At 45.0% G+C, this 26,518-nt stretch overlaps 1 protein-coding gene and 1 long non-coding RNA gene across 3 annotated transcripts in view; one reads left to right on the top strand and one right to left on the bottom strand.

The window, feature by feature from the left end:
* LOC142203452 (uncharacterized) overlaps positions 1-5,423 on the top strand; it is a 183,670-nt gene extending 178,247 nt beyond the window's left edge. For both annotated transcript variants that reach the window (XR_012716110.1, XR_012716109.1), the window contains exon 3: positions 5,311-5,423. This is a non-coding gene — a long non-coding RNA (uncharacterized LOC142203452). The remainder of the gene's footprint in view (positions 1-5,310) is intronic.
* GRM8 (glutamate metabotropic receptor 8) overlaps positions 1-26,518 on the bottom strand; it is a 744,367-nt gene that overhangs the window by 657,581 nt on the left and 60,268 nt on the right. The gene's annotated exons all lie outside the window — the stretch shown is intronic.

Below are 26,518 nucleotides of genomic sequence, written 5' to 3'. Positions count from 1 at the left end.
AGAAGGAGGGGAGTCAAAAACGAAAATCAAAAAATGCCATCGGCAGGAAAGGGTTAACTTCAAATACTTCTGTCCCAAAGTCACTATGTAAAGTTTCTCACAACACTGTATATATAGCAGCTCAAATACAAATTAACTTCAACACAAAAGTCTCATGTATTCTCTGAATTACAGCAAAAACAAGATACAAAGTTACATTTCATATCCCATACCTTATACACAGTACGAAAACCTTACCCGCGCCTGTATATACCCACTTCTACAATCACCGCAGACGAAGTCGCGGGTAACAGCTAGTAGACTATAATGGACTCCATCGGGTGTCTAATGTTTTTATACTGAAAATGGTAGAGAGAAATGTCTTCCATGAAGGAGTTTTCTCTCTGACGATTTTCGGTGGTTTCTGCGACAGTCTCCAAAAATAGAACATAAGCAGATGTAAACATAGCAACAAAAATACATATACAATGGGTAAAACAAGTATTTAATACACTGGTGATTTTGCAAGTTTTTCCCACCTACTAAGAATGGAGAGGTCTGTAATTTTTATGATATGTACACTTCAACTGTGAAAGACAGAATATAAAAAGAAATCCTGTAAAATCACATTGTATGATTTTTAAATAATGAATTTGCATTTTATTGCACAGAAACCTTGGTTTTCAATTACAGAGGTCAGATGTTTCCTGTAGTTCTTGACCAAGTTTTCACACACTGCAGCAGGGATCCAGATCTTTCAGGTTTCTGGGCTGTTGCTGGGCTACATTGAGTAGCTCCTTCCAAAGATGTTTGATTTGTTTCAGGTCTGGAGAATGGCTAAGCCACTCCAGGACCTTGAACTGCTTCTTTTGGAGCCATTCCTTAGTGACAGTGTGTTTCAAGTAATTTTCATGCTGGAAGACCCAGCCACGACCCATCTTCAATGCTTTTACTGAGGGAAGTAGGTTGTTGGACAAAATCTTGTGATACATGTCCCCATCCATTCTCCCTTCAATACAGTTCTGTCGCCTTCTCCACTTTGCAGGAAAGCACCCTTGAAGTATGATGTTTCCACCTTCATGCTTCATGGTTGGGTCAGTATTCTTGGAGTTTTACCCATCCTTCTTCTTCCTCCAAACACAGCGAGTTGAGTTGATACCAAGAAGTTCTATTTTGGTCTCATCTGTCCATATGACCTTGTCCCATGCCTCCTATGGATCATCCATATGGTCATTGGCAAACTACAAACTTGCCTTGACATGTGCTGGCATTAGCAGAGGGACCTTGCATCCCCTGCAGGATTTTAATCCATTCAGGCATAGCGTGTTATTAACAGTAATCTTGGAGACTGTGGTCACAGTTTACTTCAACTCATTGACCTGATCCTCCTGTGTAGTTCTGGGCTGATTCCTGACTTTTCTCAGAATCATCCATACCCCACAAACTGAGATTTTGCATGGAGCCCCAAACCAGGGAAGAATGGCAGTCATTTTGTGTTTCTTCCATTTTCTAATAATTGCACCAACAGGTGTTGCCTTCTCACCAAACTGCTTGCGTATTGTCCTGTAGCCCATCAAAGCCTTGCGCAGATCTACAATTTTATCCCTGGTGTTCGTACAACAGCGTTTTGGTATTAGCCATAGGGAAGAGGTTGGAGGGTGATTGATTGTGTGCATGGGCAGGTGTCTTTTATACATATAAGTTCAAACTGGTGTAATTAATACAGTTAATTAATGTAGACTTAGGAGGGCTTCTTAAAGGGGTATTCCCATGTACATAACCATATCTATATTTGTAGATAATTAAATTTAAACATTTTTGCAAATATAAGTAATTAAAAATTCTGCAAAGTTTTAAAGATTTTCTCCAACTTTCTTAGTGGTGACAGTCTGTTGTCTTGATCGGTTGCCAATGATTACGACCAATAATGCAGTAACTTTCTGCGGTCTGGGACTTGTCAGGAACCCAGCCATGATTTTCTTATTGTAGCTGGGTTATCAGGCAGGGACATTACATGTATGAGAAGATATCCCGGCCACAATAAAGAAATCATGGCTGATTTTCTGACCTTAGAAAGTTCCTGCATTCATGGACTGTGACCACAAGATATTTAGAGAAAATCTTTAAAACTCTGCAAAATGTTTAATTACTTATATTTACAAAAATGTTTAACTTTTAATTATTTACAAATTTAAAAATAATTATGTACATGGGAATACCCCTTTAAAGAAAAACTAACAGGTCTGTGAGAGCCAGAATTCCTGCTGGTTGGTATGTGATCAAATGCTTATTTCATGCAATGAAATGCAAATTAATTTTTTTAAAAAATGATACAATGTGATTTTCTGGATTTTTTTTTCTATATTCTGTCTCTCACAGTTGAAGTGTACCAACAATAAACATTACTGACCTCTCTATTCTTTGTAGGTGGAAAAACTTTTTTTTTATTTTCCCCACTGTACAACTCAATAATGACAATAATATTGCCAAAGATTCAGCCCTGTACTCTCACACAACTCAAGAAATTTGCAATAAGCAGCATAAAGCAATAGCATGAAGTAATAGCTTCAAATAGATCTTCATTCATTAGGCTTATGTTAGCATTAAAGCATTCCATACCTAGCAATTAAAGATCCACTCTGATGCAATAGTTCAAAATGTTTTTGCTTTTATTGTGAAATCCTGGAGATCTACGGATTGATACTTCATTGGGATAACTCTGTATTTTTTTAACAGGTAGAATTATTGGCTTTCTATTAAATTGGCCCTAGTTTGTGTTGTCTGAGATAGGGAAATTAGATAGCAAGCCCGATTGAGCACAGGGACTGATTTGACTGGTAGCAATCTCTTCACAGTGCTTCAGGATATGTTCTATTGCTGCCATTTCACTCAGGTATCTGCATGAGGATATTACTGTATGTTATAAGGGTTTTTCACCTTGTCAATGCTGCCCAAACATATGACCCAACAAGTGGAAATGCTTTAAGGGGGTCCATCAGCAACTGCACATTTGCCCCATTTTGATCCAATATTGTAATAAATTTCATTAGCATCCAACAATACAGTTGATTACTATGGCATGGCACGGAGTATACTGGAGGCGAGTATGTGTTGGTTGAATATTGTGAGATCTGTCTTAGAAATATTCTCAAGATTCGACCGGCAGTTTCGTTCATACCTAACACTTCAGAGCCAGAGCATAATAAACAGAGGTCTAGGGGAGGTCAGCAAATATAAGAACGTTGTTACTCACCTCCCCTAGACTCTGGTGTATCCTTTTCAGGCTTCTTTTGGCTTCCTGAATGATGTCAGAGAGGGCTGAGACCTGTAATTGGGGCTCATCAGTCACATGTGTAATGCCAGACTAATGATTCATGGGTGGAGGGGCTACAGTGAGACATTATACTGCATGGAGGGGCCACTATGGGACATTATTCTGCATGAAAGATTGCTATGCAGGGTTGCATCATTCATAAGGCAAGGTGAGACTCTGGCCTCAGGTGGCATGACCCCAGTCTTGAGGGGGTTGTCATTAAGTCTTCTGTTCTACACACTTGTATAGCCAACACATGTGTATGAGGGAAAAATTGTGCATGACTGCAATGTACATTAGTCCCCACATATACTGATCAGTGCAGGAGCTTCCCATCGCCTGGGGTTCTTTGGGGGGGGGGGTTTGACTATGACTACAAGATCTTTGCATAGAAAATTCTGTAATATTACGTGGCTAAATCTGCTCTTATTCTGTAGTTATGGATGGTGCATAGTACTACTTCTCTAGTCTGTATGCTGGCTATAATTCTCAGTATCTACTCATATCTCAATATATATATATATATATATATATATATATATATGAGTTTTTGTTTGTCTGAGTGTCTATCTGTCTGCCTGTCTCTCCATCTGTCTGTCCATCTGTCCGTCTATTCTTTATGCGCGAACAAATGACTGGACCGATCTTCACAAAATTTGAAACACAGGTACATCAGGTGTCCAGGAAAGTTTTAGACTGGATCTCAGCTCTCTAGGACATACTGTTCCTGAGATACAGTATTCCCCAAAAAAATGACCTGCATTAGCTAATAGAAGACTGCAAGTCTTTCACTCATATTTCAACTGTCATAAACATGATCACATATCCCTTATCAGCCAATAGAAGCTCACAGGCACTTAGTCTCCACATGCACACAGTTTTACTCCAGGTTTTCATAACAACCCAGCCATTTGTCTTCACTTCTGAAAAGCAGCCTTAAAGGGACATGGCACTGTGCATGACACTGTTACACAAGATCACATACACACAGTTTTACTCCAGGTTTCCATAACAACCAATTGCAGGTTTTTCGCTCATATCCAAACACAGATACACATGATCACATGACACTTATGGACCAATGAAAACTTGCAGTTTCTTCAGGTGACATACACGACATAGCAAGCAAGCTATTTAGGACCTGTACTAGTCAATAGCAGTTCGCAGGTCTTTAAATATTGTATAAGTGTATAAGCCAATATAAGTTCACATTTAATTTACCAGGTTTCCATAACAACACAGCCATAAATAGACTGCACCTATACTGGATTGCCATACTGGATATCAGCATTATTATAAATTGAAACATATTTAAACTACACACAAACGATGTAAGGTGTACAGTACCATTTCTCTTATTCTGCACATAAGGACAGTACATAGTACTACTACTCTTGTTCTGTATGCTGAGTATAATTCCTAGTATCTGCCCTTATTCTTTATATATGGACACTGCAAAATACCTCTTCTCTTTTCCTGTATGTTGTGTGTAATTCTCAGTATATGTTCTTGTTTGTGGGGGAATATTATATGGGGGATGCCATTTTACTTTTCACCTCAGGTAGAAGAAAGGCTAGGTGCTGCTCTGCTGATATGTGACATTATACTTCATGGAGGGGCCACTATGGGACATTACACTGTATGGAGGGGCCACTATTAGACATTATACTGCATTGACGGCCACTATGGGGCATTATTTTGTCACAGGGATCTTTGTCATGAAAGGGATGCCCAAGCCAAGAACCCATGATACCCTTAATCCCCCTGCAAGTCCTCCTTGACTAATGCCTAATTTATTTGACCATATTATTATTATTATTACTGTTTATTTATATAGCGCCATTAATTCCATGGTGCTTTACATTTGAGGGTTTACATATGGTACACAAAATATAAAAACAAATATAATATTAACAATGACCGACTGGCACAGTGGAACAAGTGGAACAGAGGGCCCTGCCCGTAAGGGTTTACAATTTATGAGGGAAGAGGGATAGACACAGAAGGAGAGGGGAGAGGCTGTTCAGATGGCGGTGTGGTGACAGTAGTGTTACTGGAGGTTGTAGGCCTTCCTGAATAGGCGAGTCTTCAGTGCCTTCTTGAAGTTTGTGATTGTGGGGGTCAGTCTTATGTGTCTTGGTAAGGAGTTCCAGAGTATGGGGGATGCAAAAGAGAAATCTTGGAGACAGTTATGTGAATAGGGGATGAGACCAGAGCAGAGTAGGAGGTCTTCGGAGGATCTGAGGTTATGTGTGGGCAGGTAGTGGGAGATTAGGTCGGCAATATATGGAGGGGACAGGTTGTGGATGGCTTTGTATGTTAACGTTAGAAACTTGAACTCAATTCTCCGGGCAATGGGTGACCAGTGAAGGGATTGGCAAAGGGGACCATATTCTGCTGTATGCCTTCTCAATCACAGTTACATGTGTTGTATACAATATAGGCCTACTTTTCAAGACTGTCTTTTTTTGCTAAAATGTTTCTTTATGAATGTATTTTAAATAAAACAATTTATGCATTTTTACATGGTGTCACTATGCATCTTCAATATGTTACATACTATAAATAAATAAAAAGCAAACTACAGATATCATATCCAATAAGTAGGATGTAAGGCTGAGTGCTGAAGTAGTCTCCCATTTCTTTTTTACTGCCTAGTATGACTTAAATAACAAACACTATATACACCTGTCTTTTCATCTGTGTATCCAGCAGAGAGTGTCTTTCCAGGTCTCCGATAGGTCAGTCAATCAGTGGTTGTTCTGCTGAAATAAAGCATCAGCACTCAACCGCTCAGCAGTGCTGCCACGCTCGTGCACAGGCAAGTGGTAAACAAAGACCAGGACTCTCTGGTGTATCTCCAGCCAAATGGACAGGTGAGTATTAGAGATGAGCGAACACTAAAATGTTCGAGGTTCGAAATTCGATTCGAACAGCCGCTCAATGTTCGTGTGTTCGAATGGGTTTCGAACCCCATTATAGTCTATGGGGAACAGATACTCGTTAAGGGGGAAACCCAAATCCGTGTCTGGAGGGTCACCAAGTCCACTATGACACCCCAGGAAATGATGTCAACACCTCTGGAATGACACTGGGACAGCAGGGGAAGCATGTCTGGGGGCATCTAACACACCAAAGACCCTCTATTACCCCAACATCACAGCCTAACAACTACACACTTTACACACTCAATACCACCTCTCTGACAGTAGGAAAACACCTTGAAACATGTGTATTTGGCACTTGCAGTGAGGAGAGCTTGTCACCAGCAGTGAATTTGGCCCTTGTAGTAAGTTGAGGTTGGCACCAACATTTGTTTTGAAAATCAGGGTGGATTGAGCCTCTAACCAGCAGAGTTTGGGCAAATTCATGGTGGAGGGAGCCTCTAAACACCCCAGTTTGGGCAAATTCATGGTGGAGGGAGCCTCTAAAAACCCCAGTTTGGACCAATTCATGGTGGAGGGAGCCTCTAACCAGCCCAGTTTGGGCAAATTCATGGTGGAGGGAGCCTCTAAAAAACCCAGTTTGGACCAATTCATGGTGGAGGGAGCCTCTAACCAGCCCAGTTTGGGCAAATTCATGGTGGAGGGAGCCTCTAAAAAACCCAGTTTGGACCAATTCATGGTGGAGGGAGCCTCTAACCAGCCCAGTTTGGGCAAATTCATGGTGGAGGGAGCCTCTAAAAAACCCAGTTTGGACCAATTCATGGTGGAGGGAGCCTCTAACCAGCCCAGTTTGGGCAAATTCATGGTGGAGGGAGCCTCTAAAAAACCCAGTTTGGACCAATTCATGGTGGAGGGAGCCTCTAACCAGCCCAGTTTGGGCAAATTCATGGTGGAGGGAGCCTCTAAAAAACCCAGTTTGGACCAATTCATGGTGGAGGGAGCCTCTAACCAGCCCAGTTTGGGCAAATTCATGGTGGAGGGAGCCTCTAAAAAACCCAGTTTGGACCAATTCATGGTGGAGGGAGCCTCTAACCAGCCCAGTTTGGGCAAATTCATGGTGGAGGGAGCCTCTAAACAGCCCAGTTTGGGCAAATTCATGGTGGAGGGAGCCTCTAAACAGCCCAGTTTGGGCAAATTCATGGTGGAGGGAGCCTCTAAAAAACCCAGTTTGGACCAATTCATGGTGGAGGGAGCCTCTAAACAGCCCAGTTTGGGCAAATTCATGGTGGAGGGAGCCTCTAACCAGCCCAGTTTGGACCAATTCATGGTGGAGGGAGCCTCTAACCAGCCCAGTTTGGGCAAATTCATGGTGGAGGGAGCCTCTAAACAGCCCAGTTTGGACCAATTCATGGTGGAGGGAGCCTCTAAAAAACCCAGTTTGGACCAATTCATGGTGGAGGGAGCCTCTAAACAGCCCAGTTTGGGCAAATTCATGGTGGAGGGAGCCTCTAACCAGCCCAGTTTGGACCAATTCATGGTGGAGGGAGCCTCTAACCAGCCCAGTTTGGGCAAATTCATGGTGGAGGGAGCCTCTAAACAGCCCAGTTTGGACCAATTCATGGTGGAGGGAGCCTCTAAAAAACCCAGTTTGGACCAATTCATGGTGGAGGGAGCCTCTAAACAGCCCAGTTTGGGCAAATTCATGGTGGAGGGAGCCTCTAACCAGCCCAGTTTGGACCAATTAATGGTGGAGGGAGCCTCTAAAAACCCCAGTTTGGACCAATTCATGGTGGAGGGAGCCTCTAACCAGCCCAGTTTGGACCAATTCATGGTGGAGGGAGCCTCTAAAAACCCCAGTTTGGGCAAATTCATGGTGGAGGGAGCCTCTAAAAAACCCAGTTTGGACCAATTCATGGTGGAGGGAGCCTCTAACCAGCCCAGTTTGGACCAATTAATGGTGGAGGGAGCCTCTAAACAGCCAAGTTTGGACCAATTCATGGTGGAGGGAGCCTCTAAAAACCCCAGTTTGGACCAATTCATGGTGGAGGGAGCCTCTAACCAGCCCAGTTTGGGCAAATTCATGGTGGAGGGAGCCTCTAAACAGCCCAGTTTGGGCAAATTCATGGTGGAGGGAGCCTCTAACCAGCCCAGTTTGGACCAATTCATGGTGGAGGGAGCCTCTAAACAGCCAAGTTTTGGGAAATTCATGGTGGAGGGAGCCTCTAACCAGCCCAGTTTGGACCAATTCATGGTGGAGGGAGCCTCTAAACAGCCCAGTTTGGGCAAATTCATGGTGGAGGGAGCCTCTAAAAAACCCAGTTTGGACCAATTCATGGTGGAGGGAGCCTCTAACCAGCCCAGTTTGGACCAATTCATGGTGGAGGGAGCCTCTAAACAGCCAAGTTTGGACCAATTCATGGTGGAGGGAGCCTCTAAAAACCCCAGTTTGGACCAATTCATGGTGGAGGGAGCCTCTAACCAGCCCAGTTTGGGCAAATTCATGGTGGAGGGAGCCTCTAAACAGCCCAGTTTGGGCAAATTCATGGTGGAGGGAGCCTCTAACCAGCCCAGTTTGGACCAATTAATGGTGGAGGGAGCCGCTAAACAGCCCAGTTTGGACCAATTCATGGTGGAGGGAGCCTCTAAAAACCCCAGTTTGGACCAATTCATGGTGGAGGGAGCCTCTAAAAAACCCAGTTTGGACCAATTCATGGTGGAGGGAGCCTCTAACCAGCCCAGTTTGGACCAATTAATGGTGGAGGGAGCCTCTAAACAGCCAAGTTTGGACCAATTCATGGTGGAGGGAGCCTCTAAAAACCCCAGTTTGGACCAATTCATGGTGGAGGGAGCCTCTAAAAACCCCAGTTTGGACCAATTCATGGTGGAGGGAGCCTCTAACCAGCCCAGTTTGGACCAATTAATGGTGGAGGGAGCCGCTAAACAGCCCAGTTTGGACCAATTCATGGTGGAGGGAGCCTCTAAAAAACCCAGTTTGGACCAATTCATGGTGGAGGGAGCCTCTAACCAGCCCAGTTTGGACCAATTCATGGTGGAGGGAGCCTCTAAACAGCCCAGTTTGGGCAAATTCATGGTGGAGGGAGCCTCTAAAAAACCCAGTTTGGACCAATTCATGGTGGAGGGAGCCTCTAACCAGCCCAGTTTGGACCAATTAATGGTGGAGGGAGCCTCTAAACAGCCAAGTTTGGACCAATTCATGGTGGAGGGAGCCTCTAAAAACCCCAGTTTGGACCAATTCATGGTGGAGGGAGCCTCTAACCAGCCCAGTTTGGGCAAATTCATGGTGGAGGGAGCCTCTAAACAGCCCAGTTTGGGCAAATTCATGGTGGAGGGAGCCTCTAACCAGCCCAGTTTGGACCAATTAATGGTGGAGGGAGCCGCTAAACAGCCCAGTTTGGACCAATTCATGGTGGAGGGAGCCTCTAAAAACCCCAGTTTGGACCAATTCATGGTGGAGGGAGCCTCTAAAAAACCCAGTTTGGACCAATTCATGGTGGAGGGAGCCTCTAACCAGCCCAGTTTGGACCAATTAATGGTGGAGGGAGCCTCTAAACAGCCAAGTTTGGACCAATTCATGGTGGAGGGAACCTCTAAAAACCCCAGTTTGGACCAATTCATGGTGGAGGGAGCCTCTAAAAACCCCAGTTTGGACCAATTCATGGTGGAGGGAGCCTCTAACCAGCCCAGTTTGGACCAATTAATGGTGGAGGGAGCCGCTAAACAGCCCAGTTTGGACCAATTCATGGTGGAGGGAGCCTCTAAAATCCCCAGTTTGGACCAATTCATGGTGGAGGGAGCCTCTAAAAAACCCAGTTTGGACCAATTCATGGTGGAGGGAGCCTCTAACCAGCCCAGTTTGGACCAATTAATGGTGGAGGGAGCCGCTAAACAGCCCAGTTTGGACCAATTCATGGTGGAGGGAGCCTCTAAAAACCCCAGTTTGGACCAATTCATGGTGGAGGGAGCCTCTAAAAAACCCAGTTTGGACCAATTCATGGTGGAGGGAGCCTCTAACCAGCCCAGTTTGGACCAATTAATGGTGGAGGGAGCCTCTAAACAGCCAAGTTTGGACCAATTCATGGTGGAGGGAGCCTCTAAAAACCCCAGTTTGGACCAATTCATGGTGGAGGGAGCCTCTAAAAACCCCAGTTTGGACCAATTCATGGTGGAGGGAGCCTCTAAAAACCCCAGTTTGGACCAATTCATGGTGGAGAGAGCCTCTAAAAAACCCAGTTTGGACCAATTCATGGTGGAGGGAGCCTCTAACCAGCCCAGTTTGGACCAATTAATGGTGGAGGGAGCCTCTAAACAGCCAAGCTTGGACCAATTCATGGTGGAGGGAGCCTCTAAAAACCCGAGTTTGGACCAATTCATGGTGGAGGGAGCCTCTAAAAACCCCAGTTTGGACCAATTCATGGTGGAGGGAGCCTCTAAAAACCCCAGTTTGGACCAATTCATGGTGGAGGGAGCCTCTAAAAACCCCAGTTTGGACCAATTCATGGTGGAGGGAGCCTCTAACCAGCCCAGTTTGGGCAAATTCATGGTGGAGGGAGCCTCTAAACAGCCCAGTTTGGGCAAATTCATGGTGGAGGGAGCCTCTAACCAGCCCAGTTTGGACCAATTAATGGTGGAGGGAGCCGCTAAACAGCCCAGTTTGGACCAATTCATGGTGGAGGGAGCCTCTAAAAACCCCAGTTTGGACCAATTCATGGTGGAGGGAGCCTCTAAAAAACCCAGTTTGGACCAATTCATGGTGGAGGGAGCCTCTAACCAGCCCAGTTTGGACCAATTAATGGTGGAGGGAGCCTCTAAACAGCCAAGTTTGGACCAATTCATGGTGGAAGGAGCCTCTAAAAACCCCAGTTTGGACCAATTCATGGTGGAGGGAGCCTCTAAAAACCCCAGTTTGGACCAATTCATGGTGGAGGGAGCCTCTAACCAGCCCAGTTTGGACCAATTAATGGTGGAGGGAGCCGCTAAAACCCCAGTTTGGACCAATTCATGGTGGAGGGAGCCTCTAAACAGCCCAGTTTGGGCAAATTCATGGTGGAGGGAGCCTCTAACCAGCAGAGTTGGTGGAAATCAGGGTGGAGGGAGCCTCTAACCAGCAGAGTTGGGGGAAATCAGGGTGGAGGGAGCCTAGTATTAGCAGAATTGTGCAACGCTTATGGTGGATGAGTATGAGGATGCGGAGGAATTGGAGAGGTTGAGTACAGACATGGAGTTTCATGTTGGGGTGCTTTACACAGGTGGGCACAAAAATGACGGCTCTACCCAGTGGTGGTTCATTTTTATCAAAGTGAGCCGGTCGGCACTCTCAGCTGACAGACGGGTGCGCTTGTCAGTGATGATGCCACCGGCTGCACTGAACACCCTCTCAGATAGGACGCTGGCGGCAGGACAGGACAGCACCTCCAAGGCATATAGGGCAAGTTCAAGCCACAGGTCCAACTTCGACACCCAATACGTGTAGGGCGCAGAGGGGTCGGAGAGGACAGGGCTGTGGTCGGAAAGGTATTCCCGCAACATGCGCCTATACTTCTCACGCCTGGTGACACTAGGACCCTCCGTGGCGGCACTTTGGCGAGGGGGTGCCATCAAGGTGTCCCAGACCTTAGACAGTGTGCCCCTCGTTTGTGTGGACCGGTGAGAACTTGGTTGCCTACTGGAGGAACTGCCCTCCCTGCCGCCAACGTCACATGCTGGAAACATCTCCATCATATTCTGCACCAATTGCCTGTGGCAAGCATTGATGCGATTGGCCCTCCCCTCTACCGGAATAAAAGACGAGATGTTGTTTTTATACCGGGGGTCAAGGATAGCAAAGATCCAGTACTGGTTGTCCTCCATGATTTTGACAATACGCTTGTCGGTTGTAAAGCACCCCAACATGAACTCAGCCATGTCTGCCACAGTGTTAGTTGGCATGACTCCTCTGGCCCCACCGGAAAGTTCAATCTCCATTTCCTCCTCATCCTCCATGTCTACCCATCCGCGCTGCAACAATGGGACGATTCGAAGTTGCCCGGAAGCCTCCTGTATCACCATCACATCATTGGACAACTCTTCTTCCTCCTCCTCCTCCTCCTCCTCCTCCTCCATTAAACGCAGTGAAGCGGACAGATGTGTGGACCTACTCTCCAGCTGTGACGGATCGGATGCTATCCCTAACTCCTCTGTGTGATCTGAGTTATCCCTGATGTCAATCAGGGATTCTCTCAGAACACACAAGAGCGGGATTGTAAGGCTCACCATCGCATCCTCAGAGCTCACCCTCCTTGTGGACTCCTCAAAGACCCGTAGGATGTCACAAAGGTCTCTCATCCATGGCCACTCATGGATGTGAAACTGAGGCAGCTGACTTTGTGGCACCCTAGGGTTTTGTAGCTGGTATTCCATCAAAGGTCTCTGCTGCTCAACCACTCTATTCAACATCTGAAACGTTGAGTTCCAGCGTGTGGGGACGTCGCACAAAAGCCGGTGTTGTGGCACATGCAGGCGTTGCTGGAGAGATTTTAAGCTAGCAGCGGCTACTGTCGACTTGCGAAAGTGGGCGCACATGCGCCGCACTTTCACCAGTAGCTCTGGAACATTGGGGTAGCTCTTTAGGAAACGTTGCACCACTAGGTTGAAGACGTGGGCCAGGCATGGAACATGTTGGAGTCCGGCAAGCTCCAGAGCTGCTACCAGGTTCCGGCCGTTATCACAAACGACCATGCCTGGGCCCAGGTGCAGCGGCTCAAACCATATTGCCGTCTCATCGAGGAGGGCATTCCTCACCTCGGAGGCAGTGTGCTGTCTGTCCCCCAAGCTGATCAGCTTCAGCACAGCCTGCTGACGTCTACCAACGCCAGTGCTGCAACGTTTCCAACTCGTAGCTGGGGTCAATCTAACAGCGGAGGAGGAGGCGGTGGCGGAGGAGGAGGCGGTGGCGGAGGAGGAGGCGGTAGAGGAGGAGGAGGAGGGGGGTGTTCTTCTCGTGTCCCTGCCAGGAATGTTAGGCGGGGAGACGAGGTACACCGGGCCAGTTTGGGAAGCAGTCCCAGCCTCAACTACATTCACCCAGTGTGCCGTCAGTGAAATGTAGCGTCCCTGTCCGCATGCACTTGTCCACGCGTCGGTGGTCAAGTGGACCTTTGTGCAAAGCGCGGAACTAAGGGCCCGCCTGATGTTGAGTGACACGTGCTGGTGCAAGGCGGGGACGGCACACTGGGAGAAGTAGTGACGGCTAGGGACGGCATAGCGAGGTGCCGCAGTTGCCATCAGGTCCAGGAAGGCGGGAGTTTCAACAAGCCGGAACGCCAACATCTCCTGGGCCAGCAGTTTAGCGATGTTGGCGTTCAAGGCTTGCGCGTGTGGGTGGTTAGCAGTGTATTTCTGCCACCGCTCCAATGTCTGAGAGATGGTGGGTTGTTGTAAAGAAACGCCTGATGGTGCCTTTGATGGTGCAGGAGAAGGAGATAAGACAGGACCAGGGGAGGATGAGGTAGAAGTCAACAAAGTGGCGGAGGCAGATGAAGTGGTGTCCTGGCTCGTCCTCTGGAGTGCATCGCCAGCACAGTCAGCAGTGGCAGTGGCAGAGGCAGAGGCAGTGGCAGAGGCAGTGGCAGTGGCGTGAACGGCAGGCGGCCTTTGTCCTGCCGTTGCTGCCTGCCACTGATTCCAGTGCTTGGATTCCAAATGACGGCGCATTGAAGTGGTGGACAGGTTGCTCTTCTCAGAGCCCCTAATCAATTTCGAGAGGCAAATTGTGCAGACAACACTATATCTGTCCTCGGCGCATTCCTTGAAAAAACTCCACACCTTCGAGAAACGTGCCCTCGAGGTGGGAGTTTTTCGGGGCTGGGTACGAACTGGAACATCTTGGGAGATTCCGGGTGTGGCCTGGCTTCGCCTAAGCTGCTGACCTCTGCCTCTGCCTCTAGCTACCCTTTTTGGTGCTGCACCTGCCTCAACATCCACACTACTTTCCCCGCTTGACATCCCCCCTGTCCAGGTCGGGTCAGTGTCCTCATCATCCACCACTTCCTCTTCCAACTCCTGTCTCATCTCCTCCTCCCGCACAATGCGCCGGTCAACTGGATGCCCTGACGGCAACTGCGTCACATCATCGTCGATGAGGGTGGGTTGCTGGTCATCCACCACCAAATCGAACGGAGATGGAGGAGACTCTAGTGTTTGAGCATCTGGACACAGATGCTCCTCTGTTAGGTTCGTGGAATCGTGATGTGGAGAGGCAGGTTGAGGGACAATGAAAGGAGCGGAGAACAGCTCTGGGGAGCAGGGACAGTTTGGGTTATTGTTCTGTAAAGCTTCGGAATTTTGGGAGGAAGGAAGACAAGACTGTTGGGTAATAGGAGGAGAGGAGGCAGAGTCTGACTGGCTGCTGGACAATGTGCTGTAAGCGTTCTCTGACAGCCATTGCAAGACCTGTTCCTGGTTCTCGGGCCTACTAAGGTTTGTACCCTGCAGTTTAGTTAATGTGGCAAGCAACCCTGGCACTGTGGAGTGGCGCAATGCTTGCTGCCCCACAGGAGTAGGCACGGGACGCCCTGTGGCTTCACTGCTACCTTGCTCCCCAGAACCATTCCCCCGACCTCGCCCACGGCCTCGTCCACGTCCCTTTCCGGGAGCCTTGCGCATTTTGAATTCCTAGTTAGAAATTGGCACTGTATACCAGTAGTAAAAATTGTGGGTGCACGTAACCCCAATATATTCTTTGAATTACCAGTCAGAAACTGGCACTATATGGCAGTAGCAAGAAATGAGGGTATTTATAACCCCAATATATTCTTTGAATTCCCAGTCAGACAATGGCACTGTATACCAGTAGTAAAAATTGTGGGTGCACGTAACCCCAATATATTCTTTGAATTCCCAGTCAGACACTGGCACTATATGGCAGTAGCAAGAAATGAGGGTATTTGTATTCCCAATATATTCTTTGAATTCCCAGTCAGACAATGGCACTGTATACCAGTAGTAAAAATTGTGGGTGCACGTAACCACAATATATTCTTTGAATTACCAGTCAGAAACTGGCACTATATGGCAGTAGCAAGAAATGAGGGTATTTGTATTCCCAATATATTCTTTGAATTCCCAGTCAGACAATGGCACTGTATACCAGTAGTAAAAATTGTGGGTGCACGTAACCACAATATATTCTTTGAATTACCAGTCAGAAACTGGCACTATATGGCAGTAGCAAGAAATGAGGGTATTTATAACCCCAATATATTCTTTGAATTCCCAGTCAGACAATGGCACTGTATACCAGTAGTAAAAATTGTGGGTGCACGTAACCCCAATATATTCTTTGAATTACCAGTCAGAAACTGGCACTATATGGCAGTAGCAAGAAATGAGGGTATTTGTATTCCCAATATATTCTTTGAATTCCCAGTCAGACAATGGCACTGTATACCAGTAGTAAAAATTGTGGGTGCACGTAACCCCAATATATTCTTTGAATTACCAGTCAGAAACTGGCACTATATGGCAGTAGCAAGAAATGAGGGTATTTGTATTCCCAATATATTCTTTGAATTCCCAGTCAGACAATGGCACTGTATACCAGTAGTATAAATTGTGGGTGCACGTAACCCCAATATATTCTTTGAATTACCAGTCAGAAACTGGCACTATATGGCAGTAGCAAGAAATGAGGGTATTTGTATTCCCAATATATTCTTTGAATTCCCAGTCAGACAATGGCACTGTATACCAGTAGTAAAAATTGTGGGTGCACGTAACCCCAATATATTCTTTGAATTCCCAGTCAGACACTGGCACTATATGGCAGTAGCAAGAAATGAGGGTATTTGTATTCCCAATATATTCTTTGAATTCCCAGTCAGACAATGGCACTGTATACCAGCAGTAAAAATTGTGGGTGCACGTAACCCCAATATATTCTTTGAATTCCCAGTCAGACACTGGCACTATATGGCAGTAGCAAGAAATGAGGGTATTTGTATTCCCAATATATTCTTTGAATTCCCAGTCAGACAATGGCACTGTATACCAGTAGTAAAAATTGTGGGTGCACGTAACCCCAATATATTCTTTGAATTCCCAGTCAGACACTGGCACTATATGGCAGTAGCAAGAAATGAGGGTATTTGTATTCCCAATATATTCTTTGAATTCCCAGTCAGACAATGGCACTGTATACCAGTAGTAAAAATTGTGGGTGCACGTAACCCCAATATATTCTTTGAATTACCAGTCAGAAACTGGCACTATATGGCAGTAGCAAGAAATGAGGGTATTTGTATTCCCAATATATTCTTTGAATTCCCAGTCAGACAATGGCACTGTATACCAGTAGTAAAAATTGTGGGTGCACGTAACCCCAATATATTCTTTGAATTACCAGTCAGAAACTGGCACTATATGGCAGTAGCAAGAAATGAGGGTATTTGTATTCCCAATATATTCTTTGAATTCCCAGTCAGACAATGGCACTGTATACCAGTAGTAAAAATTGTGGGTGCACGTAACCCCAATATATTCTTTGAATTCCCAGTCAGACACTGGCACTATATGGCAGTAGCAAGAAATGAGGGTATTTGTATTCCCAATATATTCTTTGAATTCCCAGTCAGACAATGGCACTGTATACCAGTAGTAAAAATTGTGGGTGCACGTAACCCCAATATATTCTTTGAATTACCAGTCAGAAACTGGCACTATATGGCAGTAGCAAGAAATGAGGGTATTTGTATTCCCAATATATTCTTTGAATTCCCAGTCAGACAATGGCACTGTATACCAGTAGTAAAAATTGTGGGTGCACGTAACCCCAATATATTCTTTGAATTCCCAGTCAGACACTGGCACTATATGGCAGTAGCAAGAAATGAGGGTATTTGTATTCCCAATATATTCTTTGAATTCCCAGTCAGACAATGGCACTGTATACCAGTAGTAAAAATTGTGGGTGCACGTAACCCCAATATATTCTTTGAATTACCAGTCAGAAACTGGCACTATATGGCAGTAGCAAGAAATGAGGGTATTTATAACCCCAATATATTCTTTGAATTCCCAGTCAGACAATGGCACTGTATACCAGTAGTAAAAATTGTGGGTGTATATAGCCCCAATTCTATTGCTAGGGGACTTGCAGGGTATTTCTGGGGTGAAGGTGGGGGGGCACACCGTTGGAACGGGTATCGGGGTATATATCGGGTATACGGGAATACACTGACAGTGTATTCCATTCAGGATCCTGGGAAAGCTGGGTTGCGGCGATTGAGCCCGTCAGTGCCACGTTACACTGACAAGCTTCTCCCTGGAATTTAGCTCTTATAAGAGCTGTTGGTTGTCTTCTCCTTCCTATCCTAGCCTGTCCCTGCCTACCCAGAATCTAAGCCCTAGCTAGCTGGACGGAAACCTCCGTCCCCGGTGAATTGCAAGCTCAGAATGACGCGAAGCTGGGCGTCGCTGTTCTTTTAAATTAGAGGTCACATGTTTTCGGCAGCCAATGGGTTTTGCCTACTTTTCTCAACGTCACCGGTGTCGTAGTTCCTGTCCCATCTACCCTGCGCTGTTATTGGAGCAAAAAAGGCGCCAGGGAAGGTGGGAGGGGAATCGAGTAATGGCGCACTTTACCACGCGGTGTTCGATTCGATTCGAACATGCCGAACAGCCTAATATCCGATCGAACATGAGTTCGATAGAACACTGTTCGCTCATCTCTAGTGAGTATATTATATTTATTTTAAAGGAGTTGTGCCATTAGAGACACTTACCCTATCCACAGGACAAGGGATAAGTGTCAGTTCACTGGGGGTCTGATCGCGGTGACCCCCATGAATCAGGAGATTGAAGGACTGAAATTCCCCTTACATTCTCCCTGTGAGTGAAGTGCCAGTATGTTTGCATGATCGGACTGAAAGAATACAAACAACTACTATTCTTTTAAGTGTAATATCTAAGATTTGTAGTTGTATTTTATGTTTTCAGTAACTCTCTTTATGTACCATATAAGGTAACTAATAGAGGGGGAAAATGCCCGGTTATAATTTACGCAATATGCTACTTCCTCATTCTCATGTAAATTAGACAATTTTGACTCATTAAAAGATCAACTGTTTAACAAGTCGGCATAAATAGCATTAGCTCTTGAGCCTCTGACTATTGTATCATCAGAGATACGATAGACATATTCCAGGTGAACTGATTTATCAGAACATAGACAAGATGTTAGCATACACTTAGAGTCAGCCATGAACTGGTTAAATGAGAGGATGACATTCCAGAAACACTTAAGGTACAATAAGCAAGACCAGACCGGAGGGAATGTGTTTTATTCTAAATCCAATTACCTTAAATTTAACATTTCCCTTTCCATCTGCATCCAGTTACAAAACATACACTGTGCAATTATAGCAAATACATTTTATGCAAATCACCTCGGTATTTGGAATTTAATTCATTTGTCTATGACAGATGCCGGGACACATAAGTAATGTATCCAAGTACATGTCTTCTACAAATTAACAGCACCAGCCTACCATTGCAGACTGTTGTGTTTATTTTATAAACCTCTTCTTGCAGTCATAATAGTCTTTTAGGGAGAAAAAAAAAATGTAACAAATAAACACTACAAAGGGTTTGTCTGAGGAGTTCAAATGAATTTACCTAATCTGGTGGATAATGATGATGGACACAGAAGTCTGGGCCTTGTCCTGACCCTCAGGTCACATGGTTAGAGGTGGAAGAGCAACCCCGGGTTCAGAGCACTACTTCTATCCTTCCCATGCTCTTTCACAAGAAATCCTTCAAGGGAAGTATAGCTTCATAATATTTGTAATAGTGTTGTTCAGAGGCATGATATTATTCCACAAAGTACTCCATAGCACAGTGCCAAAGGGTTCTCCATACACTACACTACATGGGCTCTCTACATATAGCCTTGCCATAGATAGATATTTATGGAATCCATACAGAATATCTACAGTGAAGTATAATTCCTGAGGCTTTACAAAAAGAGGTAATCACGCTGAGTTACAGATTTGAAAGAAAACAATAAGAGAGAGCAGGAATAAAATATTATTTTATGAAATAATGAAAAGTTCTGGAAGTGATGTCACTTCCTATATATGCATCGACCCTATATTCACTCGTGTGATGGGCATTTTTGGAAAGACCGTCATATGGCCACATTAATTACACTAATTCTGCTAATCACTATCACAGGAGCTATTCACATGACTGATATTTTGATGGTCCATTGTAACAGATGGTCAAAATATAGGTCAAGCTTTCTTTTTGATCCCTCCATACACTTCAATATATGAAGCATCTGTAAAAACAGGCACTCTTCATGTGTCAAATGGCCATGCAAAATGGACATTTTTCACGGCCGTTTTCATTAATTTCTGTGTGAATGCAAGCTTAAATGAGATTTCCCATGTCAGGATTACAACTGCTCTCCTGTTTCCTCTCCCCTTCACTTTCCTGTTTTCATCTCAGTCCAGCAGTGTCCTCTGTGCTTATTGTAAATGCACAGTTACCTTTGGGTTTACATACAGATATAACAAAAGGCCTGATGAAGAAACTTTAGTTGCACTTATCAAGGATTAGCAATTTGCAGACAGAGAAAGAAAAGAGAATATAGATGCCTGAGAAAAAGCCAACCAAAGAAGTGGTCTGTAACCTAGGTAAACATTGAGAAGGCATATTTAACTGCATTACACAAATGAAGCAAGATAGCTGAAGCTGTGTATAGGTTAAAATACTTCAGTAAGTTTAAAGTGATTCTATCATTGGAATCCCTTTTTAAACTAAATACACATAGGAATAGCCTTAAGAAAGGCTATTCTTCTCTTACTTTTATTATTCTGATCAACGCTGCCATTCCTTAGAAATATCTTCTTTCTTCCTTATGTAAATGAGTTTTCTCGCAGCAATGGGGGCGTCCCCAGCACTCAAACAGCACCGGGGGCGTCCCTAGTGCTGCTTGAAAATTCTCCAGTGACAGACTTTGTCTTCTTCTCCACCTCTGTCTCTTCTCTTACGCTCCTCTTCTCTTCTTCAAAAAGCACCAACTGTGCAAGTCCGTCGGCCATTTTCCTATGGCCTCTCCTGTTTGGCCACAGGAAAATGTCGGACGCACATGTGCAGTCGGCGCAGTCAACCATTTCCATGTGGCCTCTCCCATTTGGCCAGAGGAAAAATGGCTGACAGACATGTGCAGTCGGCACTTTTTAAAGAAGAGAAGAGGAGCACGAGAGAAATTGTGGAGGCGGAGAATAAGACAGAGTCCATCGCTGGAGTGTTTTCAAGCAGCACTGGGGACACCCTCAGTGCTGTTTGAGCGCAGGGGACGCCCCCAGTGCTGCGAGAAAACTCATTTGCAAAAGGAAGAAAGAAGATATTTCTAAGAAATGGTGGCACAGATCAGAATAATAAAGGTAAGAGAAGAATAGTCTTTCTTAAGGCTATTCATACGTGTATTTAGCTTAAAAAGGGTATTTTAATGATAGAATCCCTTTAATCCAAAAGTTTGAATATGATGAGATGATCATATTTTCAAAACAACACAATCCTAGGATAATCGGTCACAAAATGTTTATCCAATGTATGTCTGGCCACTAAATGGTTTAATTGTAAATTGCAGCCTCTCAAAGGTTAATGTGATAGTGTATTAAACTGGCTTTAGGACAAATTGGAATGCTTACCCAAATTTGAGCTAAAATAAAAATAGAACCATTTGTATCACCATGGAGGACTTGTTGTGACCATGTAGTACATGGTTTAACATCTCTAACCACTACCTATTATTGCAACTTGGAAGGATTTGTCACAAGAAAGTGGTTGTCCTAGTTGAACAACCTTTTTAGTGCTCCGATTTAGCATAACATAATATCAATAGGAGTTTAAGGTTAGGATTTCAGCTAATACAAGTTACTAGGTATGACACTGTAAGTAAAATTAGCCTCTGAATCTAATTTTTGTAGTATTAAATATCCAAGTATTGTTATCAATTGTCTTTAATAGAGCCCTACACCATAAGGAATTCATGGATTGACAAAAAGTTATTATTAGAGATGAGCGAACACTAAAATGTTCGAGGTTCGAAATTCGATTCGAACAGCCGCTCACTGTTCGAGTGTTCGAATGGGTTTCGAACCCCATTATAGTCTATGGGGAACATAAACTCGTTAAGGGGGAAACCCAAATTCGTGTCTGGAGGGTCACCAAGTCCACTATGACACCCCAGGAAATGATACCAACACCCTGGAATGACACTGGGACAGCAGGGGAAGCATGTCGGGGGCATAAAAGTCACTTTATTTCATGGAAATCCCTGTCAGTTTGCGATTTTCGCAAGCTAACTTTTCCCCATAGAAATGCATTGGCCAGTGCTGATTGGCCAGAGTACGGAACTCGACCAATCAGCGCTGGCTCTGCTGGAGGAGGCGGAGTCTAAGATCGCTCCACACCAGTCTCCATTCAGGTCCGACCTTAGACTCCGCCTCCTCCGGCAGAGCCAGCGCTGATTGGCCGAAGGCTGGCCAATGCATTCCTATGCGAATGCAGAGACTTAGCAGTGCTGAGTCAGTTTTGCTCAACTACACATCTGATGCACACTCGGCACTGCTACATCAGATGTAGCAATCTGATGTAGCAGAGCCGAGGGTGCACTAGAACCCCTGTGCAAACTCAGTTCACGCTAATAGAATGCATTGGCCAGCGCTGATTGGCCAATGCATTCTATTAGCCCGATGAAGTAGAGCTGAATGTGTGTGCTAAGCACACTCATTCAGCACTGCTTCATCACGCCAATACAATGCATTAGCCAGTGCTGATTGGCCAGAGTACGGAATTCGGCCAATCAGCGCTGGCCAATGCATTCTATTAGCCCGATGAAGTAGAGCTGAATGTGTGTGCTAAGCACACACATTCAGCACTGCTTCATCACGCCAATACAATGCATTAGCCAGTGCTGATTGGCCAGAGTACGGAATTCGGCCAATCAGCGCTGGCCAATGCATTCTATTAGCCCGATGAAGTAGAGCTGAATGTGTGTGCTAAGCACACACATTCAGCACTGCTTCATCACGCCAATACAATGCATTAGCCAGTGCTGATTGGCCAGAGTACGGAATTCGGCCAATCAGCGCTGGCTCTGCTGGAGGAGGCGGAGTCTAAGGTCGGACCTGAAAGGAGACTGGTGTGGAGCGATCTTAGACTCCGCCTCCTCCAGCAGAGCCAGCGCTGATTGGCCGAATTCCGTACTCTGGCCAATCAGCGCTGGCCAATGCATTCTATTAGCCCGATGAAGTAGAGCTGAATGTGTGTGCTAAGCACACACATTCAGCACTGCTTCATCACGCCAATACAATGCATTAGCCAGTGCTGATTGGCCAGAGTACGGAATTCGGCCAATCAGCGCTGGCCAATGCATTCTATTAGCCCGATGAAGTAGAGCTGAATGTGTGTGCTAAGCACACACATTCAGCACTGCTTCATCACGCCAATACAATGCATTAGCCAGTGCTGATTGGCCAGAGTACGGAATTCGGCCAATCAGCGCTGGCTAATGCATTCTATTAGCCCGATGAAGTAGAGCTGAATGTGTGTGCTAAGCACACACATTCAGCACTGCTTCATCGGGCTAATAGAATGCATTGGCCAGCGCTGATTGGCCGAATTCCGTACTCTGGCCAATCAGCACTGGCTAATGCATTGTATTGGCGTGTATTGGCTAAGCACACACATTCAGCACTGCTTCATCACGCCAATACAATGCATTAGCCAGTGCTGATTGGCCAGAGTACGGAATTCGGCCAATCAGCGCTGGCCAATGCATTCTATTAGCCCGATGAAGTAGAGCTGAATGTGTGTGCTAAGCACACACATTCAGCACTGCTTCATCGGGCTAATAGAATGCATTGGCCAGCGCTGATTGGCCGAATTCCGTACTCTGGCCAATCAGCACTGGCTAATGCATTGTATTGGCGTGTATTGGCTAAGCACACACATTCAGCACTGCTTCATCACGCCAATACAATGCATTAGCCAGTGCTGATTGGCCAGAGTACGGAATTCGGCCAATCAGCGCTGGCTCTGCTGGAGGAGGCGGAGTCTAAGATCGCTCCACACCAGTCTCCATTCAGGTCCGACCTTAGACTCCGCCTCCTCCAGCAGAGCCAGCGCTGATTGGTCGAGTTCCGTACTCTGGCCAATCAGCGCTGGCCAATGCATTCTATTAGCCCGATGAAGTAGAGCTGAATGTGTGTGCTTAGCACACACATTCAGCTCTACTTCATCAGGCTAATAGAATACATTGGCCAATCAGCGCTGGCCAATGCATTCTATTAGCTTGATGAAGCAGAGTGTGCACAAGGGTTCAAGCGCACCCTCGGCTCTGATGTAGCAGAGCTGAGGGTGCACAAGGGTTCAAGTACACCCTCGGCTCTCCTACATCAGAGCCGAGGGTGCGCTTGAACCCTTGTGCAGCCTCGGCTCTGCTACATCAGAGCCGAGGGTGCGCTTGAACCCTTGTGCACACTCTGCTTCATCAAGCTAATAGAATGCATTGGCCAGCACTGATTGGCCAGAGTACGGAATTCGGCCAATCAGCGCTGGCCAATGCATCCCTATGGGAAAAAGTTTATCTCACAAAAATCACAATTACACACCCGATAGAGCCCCAAAAAGTTATTTTTAATAACATTCCCCCCTAAATAAAGGTTATCCCTAGCTATCCCTGCCTGTACAGCTATCCCTGTCTCATAGTCACAAAGTTCACATTCTCATATGACCCGGATTTGAAATCCACTATTCGTCTAAAATGGAGGTCACCTGATTTCGGCAGCCAATGACTTTTTCCATTTTTTTTCAATGCCCCCAGTGTCGTAGTTCCTGTCCCACCTCCCCTGCGCTGTTATTGGTGCAAAAAAGGCGCCAGGGAAGGTGGGAGGGGAATCGAATTTTGGCGCACTTTACCACGCGGTGTTCGATTCGATTCGAACATGGCGAACACCCTGATATCCGATCGAACATGTGTTCGATAGAACACTGTTCGCTCATCTCTAGTTATTATATATACGAACATTGCTCACATATGTCATAATTCATGCTTACTATAGATGTGGTAGTGAGGTATGTGCCCTAGGTGATGGGCTTCAGGAGTAGATGCCAATAAGTTGTGTTATTTAGTTACAGAAATACAAGAGTAAACAAATCCCTTCTTAAAGGCAACACATTTAATAATAATAATACAGATCACCATCTATATCATGTACAGTTCCCAAGTGTCATGCCTCGAAATCTACAAGCAGCAAAGGTTTAGCAGAGGGTTGCCATTCGTGATGCTCAATAAATGTCTAAAGGTTAGGTGCAATGTACCAAAGAAACAAACAACAGTACACATGGTAAATAAGCTGTGAAATGTTCTTCATTTGCGCTTTATTTTGGGTGATCAAGGAAATTTACATGATGAAAACACATTAATTAACATAAGCATGTCAAGAATGAATTGAATTGTGGCAGGAGTGTTTCATAAGAAAAGCGTGCCAGCAATGACATGGATGAATAGACAGGGAAGCTGGCACGAGAGACAAGCAATTCTGCCACGTATCCAGATGATGTTTGGCGAATACAGCAACATATTCAAATCACATACAAGGAAAACGCGGCGGTAGCATACACAATAAAACAGCACTGAAATATTACAATTCATCTATTGAAGAAAAGATTGATTCATCAAACATTACGCTCGGCTCTCAAAATGCTCACAAGTCAATATTTTGTTTCAGAATAATGACTTGTCCTCTAAGTCTGCAGCGTGTGTAATTTTTTCATTAGGACTTTGGAAAATAATGACACTGATAGATGATGGTGCCGGCTAATGTTCACTTGTGAGACAAGCGTATGTTACTTGAGATGAAAATGAAAGCTCTAAAGTAAATGATAATGATTTAATTTTTATGCAGAGGGAGTCTATGAGCAGGACTCTTCTGAGCATAAGAGACATGAGTATGCTAGTGCCTTCCAACAATGAAAAGTTATTATACATCAGGGTATTTTTAGTCATTAGAATAATCACCTTGGATAGGGTTCCCAAAATCTCAAAGTAAAAATCTAATACATCACTACACTATGTTTGCAGCTTGTTATGACAACCTCTGTTCTTCATTCCTGTGCCAAACACAAATCTTCCTGCCATCTTGTGCTCAAAATGGTGTTACTGTGGAATTATGGTAAATCAGAATGCAGGTCACTTGAATTACGGCTAGCCTATAGGAGTGTGGTGAAATGGCAATTCTCTTGCCAAACAAGGCTGTAGGTTTGCAGGCTAATATGCTGTATAGCAAGTCCTTTATTCCCTAAGGGAACTGTGGCTAAGATGCTTACTGTATATTTCAGACTTATATTGTCTTAAACAAGGGAGGATGGTAATGTAACAGTAAATATGATAACTGGTACTTGTCACCATTTACAAAAGTTATTAAAGATTTTTCCACCATTAAAAGTATATGTCCTATTGCTAGGGTATGCCATCACTTCTAAGGCCTGCGTTCGGTATTCTGTTTGGAGAGTCCTTTTGAGGATCCCCCTAACGGAATACCGAATGCATTAAAAAGCAGTGAGCAATGAAAGCACACAGACCCCATAGACTACTTCAAGCACCACTTTTCTCTCCACATGATTTGTGCGGACACCACGCGGAAAACACACAGACCACATTATAGTCTATGGGGTCCATGTACTTTCATTGCTTACTACTATTTAATGCATTCAGTATACCATTCATGGGGTTCTGAACTGAATACCGAACGCAGATGTGAACCAGGCCTAATTGGTAAGGAATAACAGTCAGGGATCCCAATCATCATAAGAATGGAGGAGCACTGCAGTATCATACTAGTAGATAGTAGCTTTACATACTGGTCCTAGTGTGCATATATAAAACTAGAATATGATTGTGAGACACAAAGGGGTTAGGATCTGAAGTGAATCATGAAATGTTAATAATGCAGAATATGTTGGCACTATATAAGTAATGGAGGTCGTGGGATCAGAGTTTACATGTAGCTAGGTATGGGGAGATGAATTCCTAGTACTGCTGCTGCTGCTATTGCTGAGGTGAGACGATCCCTGCAGTCCCAGGTTATTTGCTTTGACTATCGGCATGCTTCTTGGCTTTTGCGCTTATTTACTGACTATATTTAAAGATATGGTCACAAACTTCATGCTTTGCAGCTACAATACAGAAGAGTAAAGCTAGTGATCATCATTTAACAGAGCTACACTTGCACTTGAGAAAGGACCCGTGGCGGTCCGAAACGCGTCGTGCTTT

Source organism: Leptodactylus fuscus, chromosome 5, assembly GCF_031893055.1.
Source record: "Leptodactylus fuscus isolate aLepFus1 chromosome 5, aLepFus1.hap2, whole genome shotgun sequence".
NCBI classification, from domain to species: Eukaryota; Metazoa; Chordata; class Amphibia; order Anura; family Leptodactylidae; genus Leptodactylus; species Leptodactylus fuscus.
This window is presented reverse-complemented; position numbering and strand designations above follow the sequence as displayed.